Source organism: Phallusia mammillata, chromosome 5, assembly GCF_965637545.1.
Source record: "Phallusia mammillata chromosome 5, kaPhaMamm4.hap1.1, whole genome shotgun sequence".
NCBI lineage: Eukaryota > Metazoa > Chordata > Ascidiacea > Phlebobranchia > Ascidiidae > Phallusia > Phallusia mammillata.
The window spans coordinates 10,278,933-10,301,606 of record NC_137256.1 but is presented as its reverse complement, the minus strand read 5'-3'; the positions used below and the strand labels follow the sequence as shown (position 1 = coordinate 10,301,606).

The window sequence follows — 22,674 nt, the reverse complement described above, 5'->3', positions numbered from 1 at the left end:
TGCTGATTTCAAAAATCGTTACGGTTTTCTTCAATCAGATCAACTTTTTTAAGTTATTTACAAAATCAAAATTTATGAAATATTGATTCAATGACTTTAAAATCATGCTTTTATGTGTTTGTTAAAGTTTTGTTACATTATACACATCAATTTCCTACAGTGCAGTCAGTTTCATAGCATGAATATGCATTCTATGCTTATGCTCTGTCTAAAAATGGTTGGTGCAGGCTAGCGGTAACGTTAAACTATACGTGTTTTATGGGGTGAATTTTAGACTAGTAAAGCAAGATGGTAAAACTAAAATTAATAGTGGCTAGGTCATCTATAAGGTGTTGCATGAATTACCAAGATGTTTTATGCTACATTACTGGTGAATACCCATACAACACAACTAAAAAGAAAAAAAAGATCTGTATCAAATGTGCATATCTTCCACACTTCGATGTGGCTTTAGGGGTTTAGGACAAGCAATGGGCTCCACATACCTAATGTTGACTGGAATATTGCAGTAATGGACAAAAACAGTAGAAAGGGATTGAAATTATTAGAAAGAGTATGCATAACTAAGTTATTAAGCGGTCTGAAAAATTCGGTACGAAAATGAGTATAAAGCTACACTTCCCTTAAAACGTAGGGGATATAAATGATGAGAATTAAGCTGAAAGGTTCCAACAGGATATCAGTAAAACGAAACATGTCAGGGAAGAGGGAATAATGTGGTCCTGGCTAACTGTTGTTGGTCAATTAAACGGGACGATATTGCTGCCACTCAGTTCCGAAAGTTACCTATACCTGATAACTTACAACTTTGAAACATTTTGTTGTGTTGAATTTGGTTTGTTAGGAGTGTCCACCTGTTACATTTAAAATTAAATTCGAAATTGTGTTCTTGCAATAACGTCAATTCCAAATAAAATACTCAAAACAAGTTTCACTATAGTGTACAAATATAGATTGTTTTTCAAACGTGGATGTACCATAACAGGAAAACTAGACGTGATACAGATAAATCGTTTGCATTTTTGAAATCAGGGCACTAGAATTAGTCAAAATCAGTTGAAACATTACAGACACCAGTAAAAAAATATTTTTTTGTTGCCCAGTGATTATAGTTGTCATTCAATAAAGGCCATTGTTTAGCAATGGAGACAGTCGAATCTCAATTCTACTTTGATTTAAACTTATTTAGTGGCACCAACTGACTCCAAATAAGATTATAGAATTACTTCAATCGCCTCGCGGTCCCCTCAAAATTGCCTCACGGACCCCTAAAGGACCGCGGACCCCAGTTTGGGAACCGCTGATATAACACAAGGTGATTTTACCTTGTTCCGTAAAATTTAAAATTCGCATTTGATTCTAGCCGCATGTTGTCAGGTCGCAGAAAAATAGCACCATTAATCTGCTCAAAATAATAGAATAATTGGACTCGTTTGCCATCATATTAAAAATTTCCAGAATCTCCCCGCGGTCCGCACAACCTTCAATCGACGGGCCGCATTTGGCCCGCGGGCCGCAGGTTGCACACCCCTGATTTATATGCAAAAAAACAACATTCGGTCATTGCTTGTCCTACCGCTCGGTTTTATTTTTTGTATATTTTTTTGCACAGGATTAGAACCCGGGACACTACCGGGGACGAATCCCGTTCGATTTTTTAAAAGTCTGTATATGGGCTTGGCGCGCTGGACCAAGTTCTTGCCCCCTATCGCTTGATTTATTATTTTTTTATTTTTTACGGGGTTCGAACCCAGGATGCTCCCGGGGATGAATCCCGATCAAGGTTTATGTAGTGCACAATTTTACCAATTAGTTTGTCCTCTCACCTGGTCAACTCATATTGTTTTTAAATCCGCTTGTTGGCGTTAATCCCCCCTCTGCTGAGTCACATTGCCCCACCCACAGAAAAGCTGTTTATGAATTACTTTTGGTAATATTTGTTCCACAAATAAACCAACAGATGTAATTGATAGAAATAGCAAAGCAAATACCACCGTCCAATATACACAACATATTTAATTAACCCATGGATGTTTGCAAAATTCTCTTTTTAGTATACTACCGGTACAACCATTTCAGAGTACAATCATTTCAGAGAATTTTATTCAAGTAACAGTACGTATAATCCAAGCCAGCGAGCCAAATTAACAGCATTAAAATGTCATGTTATAACAGCAACGAAACACCACGAGCAGCAGATGTAATTTAACATGGGCAAGGCTCTTACTGCTGTATATACAATAGCAATAGCAAGATACAATAAAAGTTACAATAGCAGTTTTGGTGTAGCTTCGTCATCCAAAAAGCTGTTTACCATCTTCTTTGGAGACGCATGAGCAGACAACTAGAAACATTTAAAATCGCATTTGCGTCAAAATAATATTACTTCAAAATGAAATCTATAGTTTGGAACATCAAGCAAATATCCCCCTAACGGTGTAACACAAGCTATCCAATTCCCACCTATTGCTGAGCAGATCACATGATATATGTTGCTTTGTGTAATTTAAAACCCTGTCCTACCGAGAAAACGAAACGCACTCCCATTTGTTATATGGAGATAGCAAAATTTATTTCAGTCCAACTTTTTCCCACACCACTCAGCCACTAGATAAAATTGTTTATCAACAAAGAAACAAGGTGTTTTAGTTTTATATCCAGCACCCTCTTCCAAATTTCTTTATCTGGTACGTTAATCTGGTGTATTTAGGCATCCTAGAACAATCTAGGCTTGATGAAACATGTTTATGTGCTTTGTGCTTTTAAGGCACGTCTTCTTTCAGAATCACGTGAAAGAGCATAGCAGTGTAGTATCTGTCACCAGCACCCCTAAACAACCCAGTGAACAGGCAAATTACATAACTTTTGTTTAGTTTACGAGCTCACGAACCGACCATGTTATTTAATGGGGTGACATTAGTAACCAGGTTGGGTACTAAAATAAATTGCACAAACATCTCAGCATTGTCCATTCGTTACAGTGATCAAATTTTGGGACTGTAACTATATACAAAGGACCCAGAAGTTGTATGATTTATGATTGTCCTGACTCCTGGGGTTATTGTTATCCCATATAGCACTGCAAACACGTGAAAAACAGGGTTGGTAAAAACTAGTGCAGAGCATACATGGTGCTGCCACTAGCCCCATAACCACATATCAAACCAAAGCAATAAAGTAACCCTAATTCAGGCACTTAATTAAGGATAGCATGCCAAGGGAAATGTTCCAGTCCCCAAAAGACTCTTGTTTAAGATGAAAATTAGTGAGTTAAAACGGAACATGAACCCCCTAATTTACAAGGTAATTTGATGGATTTGCATAGACTATAAAATAAATATATCTTTTCATGTGAAGATTGCTTTGTCTAATAAAAAATGTAGAACACGTTTATGGTTAAATGCTGTCTAGTAGTTACACCAAAAAGTAAAGCAAGATTTTTTTGTACGTACAGTAGCTCTAAATAGGATAAAAGCAGACGAGTAATGACTCCTCCCCCACGTCTTTGAAGGCGCAGCACAAAACACCTAGAAATATTTAACACTTTGTTACGGAATATGACATACTCAGCATAACTTTAAGACAAAACATGAACTATTCTTATGAGGATTTAAGGATGGTTACAGAATGTGGGGATGGGATTGTTTAGGAAGTCGTTTCTGGGATGGATTTTTGGGAATCGGTTGCAGCTTTATCCTGCTTTGTCATATGAGTGTGAAAGTCAATATGCTGCGGTGATATTTTTGGTTCAGCAAAGACTTTCGACCCTCCAAAGAAGAAGTAGCATATTTTGGAACCACAACCTAATGTTACCAGGGGCAACCTCACCATCCAATATGAAAGTCAGGTTATTCGCACTTGTGATTTGTGTGAGTTACAAAGACATGCGAATGTACCAAGCATGCTGCTCTTAGTACCTTAAATTTCTGATGGATGGATTTTCAAACTATTCTTTTTAGGTTGCCCGATGACATCATTTTCTGTGTTTTTGGTGTTTTTTCATCGACCTTTTAATCAAAAAGGATTAACCCCTCATACCATAAAATCCCAGCAATCCCGTCCTATACACAAGTAAACTAACTATCATTTAACATGTAGGCAAAATTAGAGTTGTGTTTGAGTGCAGAAAAGCTTTAATACACCACTATGCATACTCTTTTAGATATGGATCTAAGGGTGTTGCAAAAGCACACAGAAATGCCTAATTTAACTTTAAGATAAGACTAACAGCATAACACTTACAGAAGTCTTAAGTAGGAGCGAACTCGGGGGTTGTTGTATTCCATTCCACCAACCTACGAAAAGACGAAAAACAACACAGCTTTATTTTAGCTGCTGTTTGCTACCAGATACTATATACTAAGTATTAGCATGTCTATTTTGTAATCTTACCTGAGCCATCGGATTCGTCATGATTTTTTTCGAGATAGAGAGAGCAGCTGAGAGTATTTCAACCAAACGATCTCATGGAAGAGACGTGGCAAGGGCGTTCCCATGGGCGCCATTTTGTTTCCCCCAAAAAAATATATTTGTTTTACAAACTTATTCAAAAATTCTTGCCAAAAAATTAGCATTGCATTTAAAGATTATTTGCAACAAATTACTTGGAATTTTTAGGAATTTTGTGGAACCGATGCAAATTTTGCGGAACCGATGCCAAGTTTAAGATTACGCCAAACCGGTTTTAGTGAATAGCTAACGAAAGTATATAAGTCTTTGTCTAGCATTTAATACATCAACAACATACTCCTACAATTTGCAGTTTGGTCCAAAGACATGCTTATTTTCTAAACATATGTCTTTCCTACAGCACAAATCAGAGCTGTAAGTCATGCCCGGCTTTAGTCTGAATGAAACAATATGCAATCTTGGCAGCTTTTTGTAGATCACATGAATATAATCTTTTGTTTTTTATTGAGGTTTGAACCGATGACACTAGCCACTAAAATCCTGATCAGAGTCTTTTATGTCTATGTAAGGAATCACTGCTTGTATATATCCGCCAGTGGGCGCCGAATCACCTAATACCGGGTCACGTCGCCTAACCAAACGAAAAAGGGCAGGAACTTGGCCGAATGGTCCGGCGCGCCTGACCCATATACAGACATAAAAACCCTGATCGGGATTCGTCCCCGGGAGAGTCCTGGGTTCGCACCCCGTGAAAAAAAAAAAAAAAAAAAAAAAAAACCAAACGAAAAAAATGCACAGCTACTAACTTCTAGCTCTGTTTATTCCACAAAGAAATCAAAGTATGTCATTGACAAAAAAGTGTAATCAAATACCTTTGTAGAATAGGACATGGTATATTAAACTGACCCATGAATGTTTGCTAATTCCCGTTTAAGCATACCACCGCATATTCAGAATGACCAACTTTATATAATTAGCAGTACGTATAATAGTATGTCAGCGAACTTAACAAATTAACTGCATTATAACTTAGTAATGCTTTTTTGCATATTAACGGGAATTGATTTTTTTGGGTGCAGGTGTTCCAAAAACACACACAGAGGGATATAGTTATAAAAGCACCTAGCCATTAAAAGACAAGTAAGCCGCAGACAGTGCATAGGATATAGGGCATTGCTAAGTTTGACTTGTAGGCAAGATTTATACCCGAATACTTACAGAAAGCGCATGTGTGAACAAAGCAGCCGTTCGTTGACCTCGGTTGTTCGCATCTGTGCTAAATCGAACAAACTTTACTTCAGCTTCAGGGCGGCTCTAAAAAAAAAGGTAGAGCTATTAGCATCATATCTCACAGCAGCCGAAATTTTTCTAAACACCGACAGGTAATGCAAGAGCTAAATAATTAAATTATGCAAGGTAAGGATTAAGAATTAAGATTTTAAATTAGTTGTAATTTACTTTTTATTTGTATTCCTTAGCCCAACCCAAAAGCATTTTTTCAGAAATCTTTTACAATTAGCGCCAGCGCTCTTTGCGCCATCTATGTGTATTTTGATAATTTTTGGTCGTCGCCATGATGGCCGAGTAGTTAGCTTAAAGTTAGGTGAAGCAGCTTATGCTCGCAGAGTTGTGGGTTCAAATCCCGTGTCGACCACTTGTGTTTTTCTTAAGCTTGAACTTTTAGCGACATTGCTCAAATTTACACATTAATGGTTTGAACTAATTGAAGTCATCTGTCAAAAAAACCTGTCAAATAAATGATTCACCGAGCAAAAAAAGGGAGTTAGACGGTGGACTGATTGTAAACGTTCAACCGTTACCCACCCGTCGAGGACAAAACTGAAACAAACAAACAAGTATTTCGATGAATAACGGACCATCAAAGGAGGCATTGATTAAACTTTGTTTTAAATGTTATATTTTAACGATAAAACACTAAAATTGGGCTAGTTTTTGCTTTGCTTTCGATTAACTCTGTTGTTGCGCTTTCTGAGCTGGTTTAAAAAAGATGTTTGCGTTTTTGGTTACAGTACGAGCATTGATAAAAGAAATACCTGACGCGCTGGTAGAGGTGTTAGGTTTAGTTTGTTAAACAGCGTCACCCGCAACTGACAGAATCTGATTACTACGCAACGATCTCAATGATTGCTTCCATGAAACGCGTATAGTGTGTGTTTAGGTAATAATTGACTTTCATGAAGTTAAACAGTTTGAAAAAAATTTCAATAGGCAACATAATGTTCTAAAATGTTTTCCTAGTATAAGTACTTTGAATATATATAAAGTGTATCGTAACATTACATATATTTGATGCCTTATTAAGAATATACTATTTACATTTGTTTGTTTTATTATAAACGAAGTTAAGTTCTCTCTGATGTACAAAACTGACCTTTTGTTCACGTTTTTCATCTTTCTTTTCCGATGTTGAAAACTTTTAAAAACAATTTAAGTAAAACATCACCATTTCTTACACGATCCTGGTTTGCTATTTTGTCACCTTTGTGCAAGAAGTTCCGCTCTTTTGCATGCATTTTACCGTTAGAGTAATGATGCTAGTTTATGACAGGAGCACCTAAAGTTTAAAAGTATTTCATCCGTCGCGGCGTTCCGTCTCGCAAAGAATAGAAGTGGGCAAGAGAAAAACAAAGAAAAAAGGGGGCAAGAAACATAACTTTTGTTTCATACTTAAAAGCCCATGTAATATAAAGCGTTAAAACTTCTTTTAGTAAAAAATAAATAAAGCAAAAGTTTGGTGATGGTGATGGTTCAAACCCCGCCTAACCTTGCTGACATCTGTTTCCTCAAGGTCAACGTATGCTCTCCGGATTTTTTTGTCGGTAAAATTTTCTGCAAAGCAATTTAAAGTTGTATTTTTATGAGACAAAGGACTTCAGTTTGAACCCCACCACAGGCTATTTGTTATCAATTGAAGGCTTAGCGCACAAAATGGTTTTAAGTTTACGTTGCTTAAAAACAAAACCTTTGAATTCCCTTATGTACATGGAATTTATTTGTTTTGAGTGCACAGAATATCAGTATTAATCGAACTATTTCAATTTTTATTCATTTTGCAAACCTATGAATGAGAATATATCTACAACACACTGTTAAAATCACACACAAAACTTAAATTTTATCTTTGTTCAATGTACCACTCATTCTGGTAAAACGAATGTTTCCTCATCGAAGTATAAACCAATAGACATTGTTTACTTCCGTGTACTTTCAGTCGCATGAAGGGTATTCCCTTTAATTGACAATAAGCAGGTATAAATTAAATAACGAACCTAGTTTAAATTTAGACATTAGAATTTGGCCTGTGGAGGGAAAAACGGTGCCCCTCTCGATGGAAGAGAAACGAAAAAAGCAAGATGCTTAATCATCCACCCGTGGCTGAAACAAGCGTCAGGCTTCAGAGAAACATAAGCTTGATTTTTACAGCATGGGCAATTTCTTTATAGCTTACTTCTATTTCCCATAGTACAGTAAACCTCGCTTGAACCGAATTCGGTTAATCCGGATCTTTGACTTATTCGGACAAAACTTGAGGTGGAAATGATTTGTAATGATTTGTAATGTGTTAAATATTAACTTTTTACTGGGAAAATATTTTTTTAATAGGATTTGCAGCTTTCTTGCAGACCAGTGACCACTCCACACACATATACGAAACATAGTACGCTGGGTCTGCACGAAGCAGAAAACGAATAAAGTCGGGCTTTGAAGCATTTCGAAGACCAAGCCTGGACAGTCTTTCGTCTTGGTTTCAACCTCCCGACAGGCTAGGTCAGTGGTTCTAAACTGGGCCTTTGACCCCCAGGGGCCCACGAGCTGTATTTTGGGGCTACGAGTGTAGGGTCACTAGAAACCTTACGCCCTTTTCCCATTGTGGCGTAATCCCTTTTCTTTCGTAATGCACAGAATTGAGGATGTGTTGCAAATATCTTGACCTTAAGTTTATCACGAGTCGTCGTGCACCAACTACTAGCACCATACCTCACGGGACACCCGAAAGTGTCTAATTTCCGATAGGTGGCACAAGGAGCACGTTTCACATTTAAAACTTTATATCTCCAAAAATGCTTACAGTTGTGGCTATTAGGGTCGGGGTAGGGTATTAGCATTTAAAATTCAATAAGGTACAAAAAAAACTTAGTTACCAATGTAAACTTTTCAAAAACTTATTTCCCAACCCAACCCCTCTTTTGCCCCCAAATAAATAATTCAGCTCTTTACGCTATCGAAAGTGTGTCTCCCGTAAGGTAATGGTGTTAATAGCTCTACCCACAACGACAACGTGCAAAATCTCGATTCCAAAATAAAGCATAGAATTAGTATAATTTGAGACAATGACTTATTCAGAAAAAAAGAAAAAGACAATCAACATCAGGATAATCTTTTATTTTCGGAACAGAAATATTGATTTCGCTCATTTAAAGGTGTACCTGTTTCCATTTCAGCTCAATTAAAACGTTTTATCTTGGAGATAAATAGACATACTGAGGCACTTGTTTACTTTGCTTGTTGGCTAAACCATTTTTTCCACACTTCATTGAACAATCGTTAGACAGAATTAAAAGCTACATAACAACTTTTTGACTTGATTTTGTTTCTTGAATTCAGCTTGACTAATTATGTTCAGATTTATTGAGGTAATGCCGTTATGTTCCTTCGTTTAATTAAAACAAGTGGTCCAGGCAGAATTAAAACCTTGCGAAATAACGCAGCTGCATTGATCTTGGTAGCTAGGCATCTGGTCACTAAAATTTGCCGCTTTTTTGTGTAGATAACATGGAGATACTTATTTGTTTTCTAATGGCTTTCAAAGTCAAGACGCTTACAAGCCAAAATCTCGATCACAGTTTTTTTTTTACTACTCGCTCATTGCATGTCCTACCACTCAATTTATGTACTACACAATTTTACCAATTTGGTTATGTCACCACATGGTCAACTCACATTATTTTTTTTAAATCCGCTAGTGGGCGCCTACAGGGTCCCTCCCTGCACGACGTTGCCTCAGTCACCAAAAGCTGTTTGTGAATCAGTTTTGGTAATAGTTGTTTCACAAATAAACCAACAAACATAATTAATAAAAATATCAGAACAAACACCACTGTCCAGTACACATAACATATTTAATTAACCCATAGTTGTTTGCAAAAAAATCTTTTAAGTATACTACCACTATTTCAGAGTGACCAATTTTATTTTAGTAGCAGTACGGAAAATCCGAGTCAGCGAGTCACTAAACAAAACAGCCAATGTCATATTACAACAAATAAAATAGGACCTTAAGCAGCAGATGTGTTTTAACATGGTCAAGGCTGCTACTGCTGTTTACACAATATCAATAACAAGTTGCAATAAAAGTTGCTTTGTCGTTGTATTCCCTATCCACGAAAGCCTTTCAACGTCTTCGTTGGAGACGCATGAGCAGACAACTATAGAAACATGAAATGTATGAAGTAATTAAAAACATTACACAAATATGCTCCTAGCGGCCTAATACAAGCTATCCAATGGCCTCCTATTGCTGAGCAGATCACATTGTTTATGTTGCTTTTATGTAATTTGAAACCCTGACGGACCGAGTAAAGGGATAGGGATAGCACAACTTATCTTAGCTCTTTATGGTTTCTGAATTTTGAAATAAGTGTGCAAAGTTGCATGTTTTTGGGCATATATAGTGTGATTCTTACCTTAGTCCAAGCCACATACCCTAGTCTTAATTTAAATGAGGGCGGCACCTCTACATAATTAGGGATAACTTTTCAGAAAAATGTCCTATTCCCAGAAGGACCCTACAAACAGACAACGAATACTTTTAGTTACAAGTTATTGTAATGGATCTAGTCTATAAACAGGGCATGAAAAACCATGTTTGATCATGTAACTATTTTATAGCCTGCAAAAAAGGGTTCTGATATCCTGCTTAAATAGAGTTTGTTGTTGTTTTGGGGTTAGCTGGAATTGCTTACAGAGTGGAAAAGTTCGTCACAAGTTTCTACTACAACTTGATTGACAGGCCAAAAACCTATCTAGTCACTCATGGGCAATTTAGACCCCCTCAATTGCACTGGCATCTTGCTGATAAACTGTATTCACAGAAGTGACTGAGCAGTTTAGCACTCCCTGTCCTTGTGAATGAAGTGAATATCAGGAAAACGACAAATTTCCAAAAAGGCCTTAAGATGAGTGTTGAGTTATGGGTGTTGAAACAGAGCACAAACGTCTTAAGTTACAGGTATGATTGATATGGGTGTCGTTACAGGTATGATTGATAACGGCTACAGAAGGATCTTTTTAGATCCAGTGAAAACTGCATTGCAGTGGGGCTGACAAGATAGGTCTTGATGCTCTGTTTAAAAAAGCTGTTTAAACGAAAGGTTGCTCAAACTGTGGCTATTTTTTACCTAGTAGCCTATTGTTATTCTCTCTCTAGTAGCTAACTCCAAACATAAAAAGATTTTTATACTTACAAAAGCTCTAGGTAAGACAAAAGCAACTGATTGTTCATTTCGGAACAGCAGTTTTGAGTGAAGCAACCAGCGACTTCTTGACATTCTCTACGACCAAGGGTGACGGAACGCCTAGAAATATTCAACAATATTTATACTACGAGCGCAAACATGAAAACACTGTCGTCAGAGAGGCTATCTAAAAAGGACTGATAAACAAGCAAAGGTCCATACCCCAGTCTTAATTCAAAGGCATTATGGAGGCCTTTATGCTTAACTAGGGATAGCTTGTCAAGAATATGTTACATTTCCAAAAGTGGACAATTTCACGCTGTTCCCTTTATTGAAATGCTGGGAGCCTGTGATTTGTACTGTCATCTTGCTGATAAATTGTATTCACAGTAGTGACTGATCAATTTAGCACTCCCAATTCTGTTCTTATGAATGAAGCAGGCAGTCTAGAAAGTGTTAAACAATGTGATCCCGTTAACCTGGCTCTATTGTACCCAGATCCCTCTATCCCACCAGCACACGTTGAGCTGGTTGGATTGAAGGATAAAACTGAGTACAAAACATGGAGTAGGTGCCTTCCTTAGCCTTTTTATTGGTAAGTGGGGATTGAAAAAGCTAGGTTAAAATTACAGCCCCTTAGTTCCCTCACCCTGTTAAAAATCCTCCAGATAATCCCTACCTATTACATGTCATGATCCCTAGCTCTCGTAGAACCCATGTCCCATATGTAAGCAGGGTGATCTTGGTCATACTTTTAAGCACAGGCAAACGTGTTAGTGGCTTTACCTGTAAGATATATGGACTATCCAATCTCAAATTATACTTCTACATGTACATCCTGCACGATGTAGTATCGCATATATCATACTCTCTAGCATACCCCTATTGCCCCTTGTCCCAATTTAAGCAGGGCCATCACTTGGCCAACTTTAGAATCTCTGCGTAGATCATCATATTTTTGAGCATATAACTTAGCATTTGCAGCTAGCATCTCTAAGGAAATAAGTGGTCAGGCTAATGGAACATTTCATACCCCTAGTGTCTCTTGTCCCAATTTAAGCAGGGTCATCACTTGGTCAACTTTAGAATCTCTGCTAAGATCATCATATTTTTGAGCATATAACTTAGTTTTTGCAGCTAGTACCTCTAAAGTAATAAGTGGTCAGGCTAATGGAACATTTCATACCCCTAGTGCCCTTGTCCCAGTTTAAGCAGGGTCCTCACTTGGTCAACTTTAGCATCCCTGCTTAGATCATCATATATTTTTGAGCATATAATATTTGCAGCTAGCACCTCCAGAGCAATCCCCTTTTTACCATAAGGGATCAGGCTAATGGAACATTTATGCTTCTGTGCTTTTTACTTTCCAAATTTTAAAACAACCTAAACTTCATTGCGTGCCAGGATGCATTATGAACCGTGTTTTAACACGTGCAAGACATTAGATTTTTTCATAACTTTTGTACCAACCCAACAAGATGAGAATAAAATTGCAGAAAATTGGTGTTATAGGCCGTTTTACATTAGAGTTGCTTGCTATAAATTGATACTATTGGTATTTGGTAGATGCCATTAGCGTTTTACATGTTTCCCGAAATGCAATTGTTAAGCACAGAAAGCTTTACCGCACCACCCTACATAATAATAAGAAAATGCAATTGAGGCTGCCAATAAAGCACACAAAAGTAGACAAATTAAAGCTTGGTTTTGCTAAAGGATAATAGCATAATACTTACAAAAGTCTCAAGTAAAAATAAAGGAGTCGGTCGTTAATTTCCGTCGTACATCTCTGCGTAAAATATTAAGACATTTTTAGATTAGACCAACAACACTCATTTTAAAAAAAATGCACATTTTTTTAAAAAACATAATTTTTTAAAAAAATGCACAAGTATTTTTTAAACAAACCTGAAGAAATGCTCTCGCCATTATGTCATAAGCAGGTTCAGCTAAAATTGGTAAAAAAAACGTGCGTAGCAGATGTGACGTCACACAATAGAAATTATAATATATAATTATTCATAAATATTGATCAAAAAATGTTTGAAAGCAAACCAATATAAAAGCAGCTTGTTGATGTTATTAAATGTTTTTTTGACATAAATTAGAATGTCGTTTAACAAAAATGTTGCAAAAAATATTAGATAGCAAAGCAATATAAACGCTGCACACCAATGACAATAAATTATACAAAGCATTACATTTTAGATGCTGCTTACTGGTCCATAAAAAGGAAGTTTACCTCATCCACTGATGCGGAATTTTAGGTTCGGGGCTCTTCCTCCCATCTAATCGTCGCCAGGATGGGTGATTAGCTTGAGCAACTGCCTTGTGACCACAAGGTTTGTGGTTCTAACCCTGTCCGGGCCACTTCTGTTTTCCATAGCAGTTTTTGCGCAGCATCGCTTGAATTCAGAGTAACCGGAACTTAATATAGGTTTAAGTGAATTGAATCATCAGTCTAATTATGATAAAAATATGTCTTTGTAATCCAAAAGTATTTGAATCAGGAACTAAAAAGTAAAAAAGAATTTGACATCACTAAAACAACCATTTAAACTCGGATTTATCTAGTTTTTGGCTTTATGTTTTATTTTTTTTGTTGCGCTTTAAAGGCCAGGTTTAACAATGATTTTAGCTTTGTTTTAAAATTTTACCTGCCAACACTTTTAACCGTGCGAACAGTGGTGTGAACAGTTCGGACGCCGTAGTAGTGTTGAATTTTTATAAATAGCGTCATTAACAACAGACAACAGCTGATTACCGGGCAACGGCTTTAACCGTTAGTCCCACACACCACGTAGTTTGTCTTTGTGTAGTAATTAGCAACCTTTTTTCTGAGTATGTTTTCTGAGTAGAGTACTTTTAAAATTAAGTATTTTTGCACATTTAAACTTTATCGTAAATATGTATACTGAATATCTTTGGTGCGATATTGGAAACATATCTTATACTCTTTATCTTTTATTGCTAAAAAATATACAGGAAGTAAAGTATGTTCTCACAAAACTTACAATTCCTTTCAAATTTTCTATCTTTCCTTTCTAACGTTTGAAAACTTAACTTTAAAAAACAGTTTTTCCACGCTCCTGGTTTATCTTTCTTTATTCAAAATTGGATTGATGGAACTTAGTACCTTACTACAGAAAATGAGAAACCTAAACCTGTAACGTATTTCAAATGATAACGGATTCGGCGTCCATAGGAAAGAAAGAAAGTAGGCAAGAGAAGAAGAAAAAAGGGAGGCAATCAACATAAACTTGTGGTTATTAACGTTCAAACATAATAGATTTGTTTGTTTGAGTTACATCGCATGCTCAAACGTCAGACCTAAATCAATACTAACCGTGAATTCATTATTGAGACAAGGCTTTACGCGTTCTTGTTGACCAGTGACTCCACACTCATATAGAAATCATCGCCCGCCGGGTTTCTGCACAAAGCAGAAAACAAATCAAGCAGGGCTTTAAAGCCTCTCCTGTCTTGGCTTTAAAAATTTGCTGCCAGATTGTGCTGCGTCCCCCTTGCGAACCTTTACGCTCCCTTAGGTGCCGCTGTCCCTAGTTTATGAACCCCTAGTTTAAACTGTCTCTTTGCACCAGTAAAAAATCCTTATTTTATAACCTGCTTATAGCCTAGCACAAAGAGAGCCACAAACTCAAAGGAACATACATTCATAGACCATGATGCTCGTAACCTCTAACCAGTGGTTCTTAACCGGTGGGAAATTTCCCACTAGTGGGAAATTTAATGTTTTCAGAGGGAAATTATCTAAGTCAGGTAACCAAAATCGGGCCCGATGGTGGAACCCGGCTTTGAATTAATCGATGAAAGTTACTTTACTAATATTTTTCCGCAATAACATGTAAGATTAATTTCAGCAAGGCTTACAAGACACATATAAAACCAAAGTTTGTTTGTTTCATCACAGACAAAACTAAAAGTATCAATGACTTTGCTATTGTGCGCGAATAAAAGCCTTTCCTTTGTTGATTGTGATACAATAAATGACTATTGCAAGTAGAGGAGACTTTTCAATGTTCCAAAAAGTTTAATCTCTCGCAGAAGCACTATTTAAACTAAATAAGATTGCAGTATACCTTTGTAGTTCGAGACTAAATCGCTTCACAAAATTATTTCATTCAAATAATATTTTTTTTTGTTAACGTAGGGCACAAAATATCATTATAAAAATAACACAGGGGGAAATTCGAACTTGGTGGTTGACCTTAGTGGGAAACCACACCAAAAAGGTTAAGAACCACTGACCTAGCACTAAGAGATTTGCAAACTCACAGGCTCATACTCTCATAGACTATGATTCGCATAGCCTCTAAAACCTATCGACCAATAATAGAGTTGACGCATAGTCTGGACATACCCTTTTTCGAAAATAGCATCGCTTCCTATATGTGTCATGCGAGCACGAGTAAGATTAATCATCTGTTGTTTCGCCAAAAAATGCACTACTCAAGGTAACCTTGTTATAGCAATCAATATATGCATGACATAAAATTGATAATACACTCATACATTTAACAAACCGCTACTTTGAACGAAAACTCTTCAAATAAAATGTTGTAACTTGCGCCTAATTTTTTTATAATGTGGGAAAAACCACGTGTTGCACCTCAACTGATCTTGAACTTTGTGCGTGCTATTTTCCCACCCTTCTAGTTTCATGAACTGCAAACAAATCGTTGAATTCACCAGTGTTGTCAAACAAAACTCTTTTTGTTTCATACTGGGTATTTACTGATGTACTTCCTTTGCAACTGGTTTAAAAAGGTCTGTGGAATTGTTTACATTTAAACTCATAAGACTCGTAAATAGTTCCCAGTACAGGACTGATGTAGTGCAAAAGCCGATACACTTTCATTCTAAAAGACACCTGAACTTAGGTATTGACGAAAGTATTGACTCAATTGCAAAGACCTTCTCAATTCCAATAACAGAGACCTTCAAAACATAACGATTCATTCAAAGCCAAACACAGATAATTTGAATTGAACAAAATATTGCTATTTACCAAGGACGTGTATAAAACATGTAAAACTTAGGTACTTCGTAAAACTTAGGTAAACAATGAGTAGTTGGTAAATACATGGAAATTAATTTTAATTACAAAAATAATGCCAACTTCCTCAAATGTTTATTTTGATAGATGCGCGTTAGTCGCCTGTTCCGGAAAAATAAATAATAAACGCTTTTTCATTAGTCGGAGTTGGTTTATTTTGATGCGGTGTAAGAAAGGCGTGACTCAACTGACACCGGAACTCTCTTCATTTCAAAAGTTTACCTAGATGGAAATGACTCCAAACAAACTTGTTCACATAACCGTTCATCCCAATCCTCGACGGCTAAATTACTTTTCAAATCTGATTTACCGTAGGGGCAAAAACGATATCATTACTGAAAGGGCATTTTTTATGCCTTGGGCGTTCAATAATATAACTTGCCCCCGCCACGCAAAACAGGTAAACTCAATAGAAGTGAAACTAGGTTTCCAAAATGATTAGTTTAAGTCAGGGGTGCACAACCTTTTTGCTATGACGGCCGCATCGCAGATTCTTTTTTACCAACGGCCGCCAAGTGTCTTACTGCTTTGTTTATAAAATACTGACGGAAAAATAGGTTTATCTCGTACATATACTAGCTAATGGCGCCTAAAAAGCCCGGATTAATTTATAACTTGAATTACATATTGATCGCAATTGGCGTACAAAAAGTCGGAAACAAATAGACTGATGATAATACTCTTATTAGTCCCGCAAAAAATATACTCTTTTTGATAATACTCTTTTTAGTCCTAAAAACAAGGCGTACAAAACGTCGGCCTACTATAAGGCTGATGATAATACTCATTTCAGTTCTGCCGAATCTGTTTGGAGCCGCTTTGAAATTCCAATATATAATACGTGAAGTATTACTTGTGTCAGGACCACAAGTACATTTGATGTAGCAAACATGTTCACGGCCGCATAAACTTGTCCTTGCGACCGCATGCGGCCACAGGTTGTGCACCCCTGGTTTAAGTATTTATTATATTATATACGTGTTTTTTTGTAATTAGAGTAGGATCGACAAGTAACATCTACGGTAATGAACTGGTAGCACAAAATATTACTACAAACAAACACCAATGTAATTGGTCTGATGACCATTGCTCCAAACAGCCTTTCAAAGAACTCGAACATACAAGTACATGTTATTTAATCGTCTTGATTTTCTAGTAGTAAGTGACCATACGTGCAATTATAAGAAAACTGTTTACTGTTGTGCAATCGCCACAGCAAAGGAGTTCTAAGAGCCCCATTGACCCTCATGGTCCCGCGCACCCCACTTTTACAATCCATTGTGAACTCACAGTATTTGCTTTACTCATTTAACTCCTTTGGTCGGGTCCAATTTTCCGCAACACTTGATTGAAAGCAAATGACTAAAATTTTTAGGACAAAACAAAAGTGTTATTAGTTGGCCCATATCGACAACGTTTTGTTTGTGCATTTTGACTCCAACCGGTCGTAAAGGTACAATAGACCCTGTTTCCAAAATTAGGCCCTGGTGCCATGGAACACTTACATTCAACCCCAGTGCACCGGAACTTCCCCAATGGGGCTGGGATGGGGTCTAACGAAACATGAGAGCATAGCTTGCAAGAACGGCAGTGTAAACCAACGTACCAGCAGTCCCGCACAACATCATGAACAAATGTTACGCATCAACGTACCAACCATCACCACACACTCGTATAGCAATCGCAGTACACCAGGCCCATTGAAGGCGTAATACCGAATCAAGCTATAAACCCTAGTCTAGGATCGAATAAGTTTTGGTCGTTATTTTAAATCCCGGCACTGGTTAGATTTTTTCACCTGTAACGCACGGGTTTGTTTGGAAGAGCGGTTTGATTTGGTATTACGTCTACTGTATAACTGGCGTGCCACAAAAGAAAGAAACAGTTTTTTTTCAAATTAAGGTGAAAAAGCGACTGCACTTCATACAGAATGTTGTTTAAACAGTGATTGCTCGCAATTAACTACTTTTTATTATCCTGTAGACACGAAACTCGCATTTCAAATCGCAAGAATAAAAAGACTAATGAGCGATACAGCATAGAACAAACAAAGTATTTTATGGCTATCTATTTCAAGCATCAAACACTTACGTTTCATTTCTCCTTAGATATATCCTTGATTTACTACCAAAGTTCTGACCACAAATTTTTGACTCATTTCCTTCGTATTGTTCCAGCAGTATAAATCAATTTTACAGTTAATTGCTAAAATGGCAATGAAAACGTTTAAGTCAGAAATAACGAACTTTAATTTAATTTTGAAATTATTTACTTGCGCGATTCTCTCTCTTCCTGAAAGAGAAAAAAAGGCAAGCGACCAAAACCAGCCGTATGGATTCTGACGTCAGAGTAAGCAACTTTGTACGTTATTATTCGTAAACCCCAATAACACTTACTTTTACAAACTTTTGCAGGAAACCTTTACTTTTGTCTAGTGTATTAGCTTTGTCTTTATAAACAATAAAACAAGATTTTAATCGCATAATAAATATATGTTTGTCGAAATAACATTGCGTTTAATTTTCTAGATACCTTTAGACCAACACCCCAATATCATGAATAGCATGTCGTTTTGTGTCGAGATAGGCAGTGCCACTTTACCACGTGCAAATAGGCGGTTTAACGTTGATATACATCGACTTAATGATAAGTCAAACATTTACAGACATTGCTGTTTTTTTTTCAGAAGAGTCACAGTAAATTGCTCTATAAATGAGTTGCTTTTATCTAATTTGACGACTGGAAGAAGCCTAAAAATTGAAAAAAAAAAAAAAAAAAAAAAAATCTCTTGTCGTGTCACCACGCATAAAGTAAACATATTTCGAGAAAACAAAATAGTGAATAAACAGGAATGGGGAAAGCAAGGAATTCAAAACCTAATGAACGTACGCAGACATTCTAGACAAGGTCACATAAGTGAGAAGTCACGAATTTTGAACATTTTATACCAACGGACTCACGATATCATGGACTCCGACTTGCGCTATTACATATTTACAAGCTTACTGACTCGCAGACCTTACACCTGCTACGATTTTTCCCCCTAACACAACTCATAGATTTACTTAGGCACAGACCTACGTACCCATAGTCATAGACCCATATACTACACACGTTTTTATAGCAACGTCAAATAACAACGCTTCCTGAAAGTGTTGTTTACTTCGAGTATTATTAATACAAATTGTTTGTCAAACCGATCAAAAATAGATTGCTTTGTAACGAAGCGTTTTGAGCATAATTGTTACGCTTGTCGCTGGGGTTCAAAGGGGAAGTCCCATTTTGAGCGCAGCCACATTCACGCTGTCGCTTTGTGGGAACGAAACAGGCAGCTTACCCTAATAACACTCCAGTGCAATGCGACCCAACCCGAGAGTTTTGATAACACGGAAACTTCATTGTCATTTTTTACCCACGTGGTTTTTGATTTGTGCCTAAGTTCAAGCTTTTGTTAATTTTTTTAACAAAGTCTGTTCCGCACAAACACCTACGAAAAGACGAAGTGAATGAACAATGAACTACTATGGCGACCAGTAATACCAAAAATAGTATAAGTAGAAAAAAATTTACACCCTTCTTTACAAAGAAATAATTTGACTTGCTTTTACTTTTCCAACCCTGACTTGGTTAAAACTCATCCGAGTTCCGACCTGAACTCTGTAGCGAACTTGTTATAAATCACCAGTAATTTTAGTACCAGTATTTACCTCATGTTTTTTGTTTTGACTTTGAAATATTCACTGCTTATGTTAGAATGCCAAAGATAGAACGACATTACGTATGGATTGATTTTCGTGTAGGAAAATTCTATCGAAAAAGATAAATCAAATCACCCTGAGATAAAATCCGCCACAAAATTATGAAAATTAAAAAGTAATAAGACTCATTACTCAACAACGTGTGGTATTGTCTTTTGATTAGGCAACCGCGATTCGTGTTTGAACAATATAAAAAAAAATATCTTTCAGTGTCCGGAAACACACCGTTTTTTCATCGGATTTGATTATATCACGTTTTCTATGAAATTTACAGTTTACTACAGTGGGCTGCATTTATTTTCTTTGCATCAACTATCTTTTTAAGCAAGTAACGTATTTAAACCATCCATCAAACTGTGCAGTTGTTTTGACCAATTTTATTGATGGGCAAAGCAAAAACAGATCATTCAGTTAAATATGAATAGATGTATATTCGGGAAAAAAATCAATTAATTGAAAAACGTTTATGTCCGCTATAAATCAACATGCAATCTATTTTTTACTTAGTACATTGTTCTATTATTGATACACGAATTAATTTGGCATACAATAATTGAACATAGAAATAGGCAAGTTCGACATGAAGAAAATCAGTGGATGTAAAAACAGTAGACTAAGATATGTTGTGTCTAAAGCGTTATCGTTTGTTACTTGTTTAAACAGAACCTTTTTATGCAGTTGAAAATATGCACCCAATGAATTTAGGTAAATACTTGTAAATGCGAAAAATAAAGCTAGTTTTTATACATATGTACAGTTTACACGTTTTACATGATAGTTAGCAAACACCTAAAACCATGCAGAATTTACACGTTTGCTTTTTAAAAATACTACAAGAAACACAAACAAAGCGTGCTTAGCTCAGCAAAACTTATCTTAACATTATGTCATGTATCACCAAAAAGAATCTAATGTCATGCATCAAAATATGTGAATGTTATACTGTGGAACACTGGAAACACAGTGATAGAAAAATTGTCATGAAAAAGCTTGGTTCTCAAGTCTTTCAGGAGAAACGATTTGGATCCTTCTACGCCGTTGCATGACAAAACGCCTAAATCATATACATATTGTTGTAACTGAATTACAGGTCATAACAATATAATACACTTTAGCAACAAAAACATGTAAGTAAAAAACACTGATACCCACGCCATTAACAATATGCCTTTTTTCTCCTTTGCCATTTGCCAGGTTGGTCTATATTTTTCCTTATGGTTTTCCCAGTTCGGTGACCAAAGGTTTAAGACATATGGTTTAAATTGGCTTGCTGATTTCGTGTACAAGTATGGGTTAGATGCTAAGAGTATAGTCACCTTAAGAATTTTGTGTGAGGAGATGACACTACCCTGTTTGGCTATGTATAAAATGACGAGGTATTTACTAGGGTGGAGAAATACCATGTAACATATACATAACTAATGGGAAGAGGAAATTTTCAGGGGTGATAGAAAGTAGGAATGTTCAGTGACGTGCTGGAATGAGTCGCGGAATTTCTATGACTCATCATGGAAAAATGCACGAGTTTAACTTGGGTCTCTTATAATGGCAGCTCGCACCACTCTACTTAATATAAGGTGGAAAAGAGGGGCTGTTTACGGGTGCTGAAGGATAATTTGATACATAAAGGGGGCACAGTTTTAGGACAGATTTTTGGAAGTTGTGACATTTTTATGCATTGTGGGTTGAGTTTATTCTCAGCAGTGCTAAAGTAAGCTGAACACCACTCTAGGATTGGCTAGAGGAAACTAACGCCACGATAACAACTGAAGAGGAAGTGGAATTATTCTTAGTGGCGCAGATGTTATTTTACTGACTAAAAAGCATGATGATTAAAGGACACGTTTTAAGGGAGCTAATAGAGGTTACGTCGTTATTAGTCAGAAAGATAGGATGATCCACAATAAAGTCCCATATGTTAACAGGTGATTCACTTTACTTACTCAAAGCGGTATAACTACATATGCTGTAAAGGTTGTGCCATCTTTATGCAAAACACTGAGTCGACGATTAGACGGTTAAAGAGGCATTAAACAAGAATTTAACATCTACTTATTTGTATGTGGGAGTTGGGATTGCTTAGTAAGTTTGTTTTAAAACCATATATCATTTTATTTGAGATTATTAAATTAAAAAAGGTTACCGCCTCAAATGGGTAAGCTCCGAAGGTCTTATAAAGGCTGTAACAAACGCATTGCAGAGCATAAGCTTGGATGTCACTATACTAGATATCAATGCTACCCTGCTCCCATCATGATAAGGAAAACGTTGGTTCCACTGTGGTACGAACACAAGTGTGTCTTAATAACTGTATTTAAAGGCTAGAAAAAAATTCCACAAAAGACTACATCAACTTATCCCACGAGTCTGCTCAATGATAAGTATTGATGAGGTATCTAAAAAAGTTCCTGCTATACATCCTGCATTTAATAACAAAAATTCGATTGCAGAAAGGGTGCTGGGCATAATGTAGGCATCACCCTGCATTACTTTATGTGGTGTCATGGGGCTGTTCAGTCCTTAAGAGTAAGGGGCTAAAACAATTCATCATGGGTGCTCGTGGCACCTGAGAAGGAAAGTTTTTCAGGGTGGGGTTTAAATAGATTTCATCATCAGGCTGATTTTATTCATTGATGGAAAACGGGATTATTCAAAAGATCCCTAAAACTGCGTCGTTTATGTACCTCTGACTGTTCAGATGGGAAAGTGGAATTTTCACAGTTGCTGGGCTACCTTCTGACCCTTTCATGCACAATCATAGGCCAACCAAAATGTGCTGATACAGTTCAAGAGATGAAATTGTAGTTGTTTATAAGGCAGATGGAAATGTTTGATAATGCAGATGGAAACGTTATCAGCAGGAGTAAAACTAGTTTGTGACATCTCTATGCTTGAGCGTCAGCTAGTAAAACAAACTTTACCAGGAAGGTGCTAATACTGGATCAAGAACGGA

At 36.7% G+C, this 22,674-nt stretch overlaps 1 long non-coding RNA gene across 1 annotated transcript; it reads right to left on the bottom strand.

The window, feature by feature from the left end:
* Positions 1-9,634: 9,634 nt before the first annotated feature.
* LOC145230131 (uncharacterized) lies at positions 9,635-13,340 on the bottom strand. The gene is made up of 4 exons (XR_013860565.1): positions 13,129-13,340; positions 12,623-12,675; positions 10,896-11,006; positions 9,635-9,857 (listed from the first exon to the last, which is right to left on the bottom strand). It is a non-coding gene; the product is annotated as an uncharacterized LOC145230131 (long non-coding RNA).
* Positions 13,341-22,674: the final 9,334 nt, after the last annotated feature.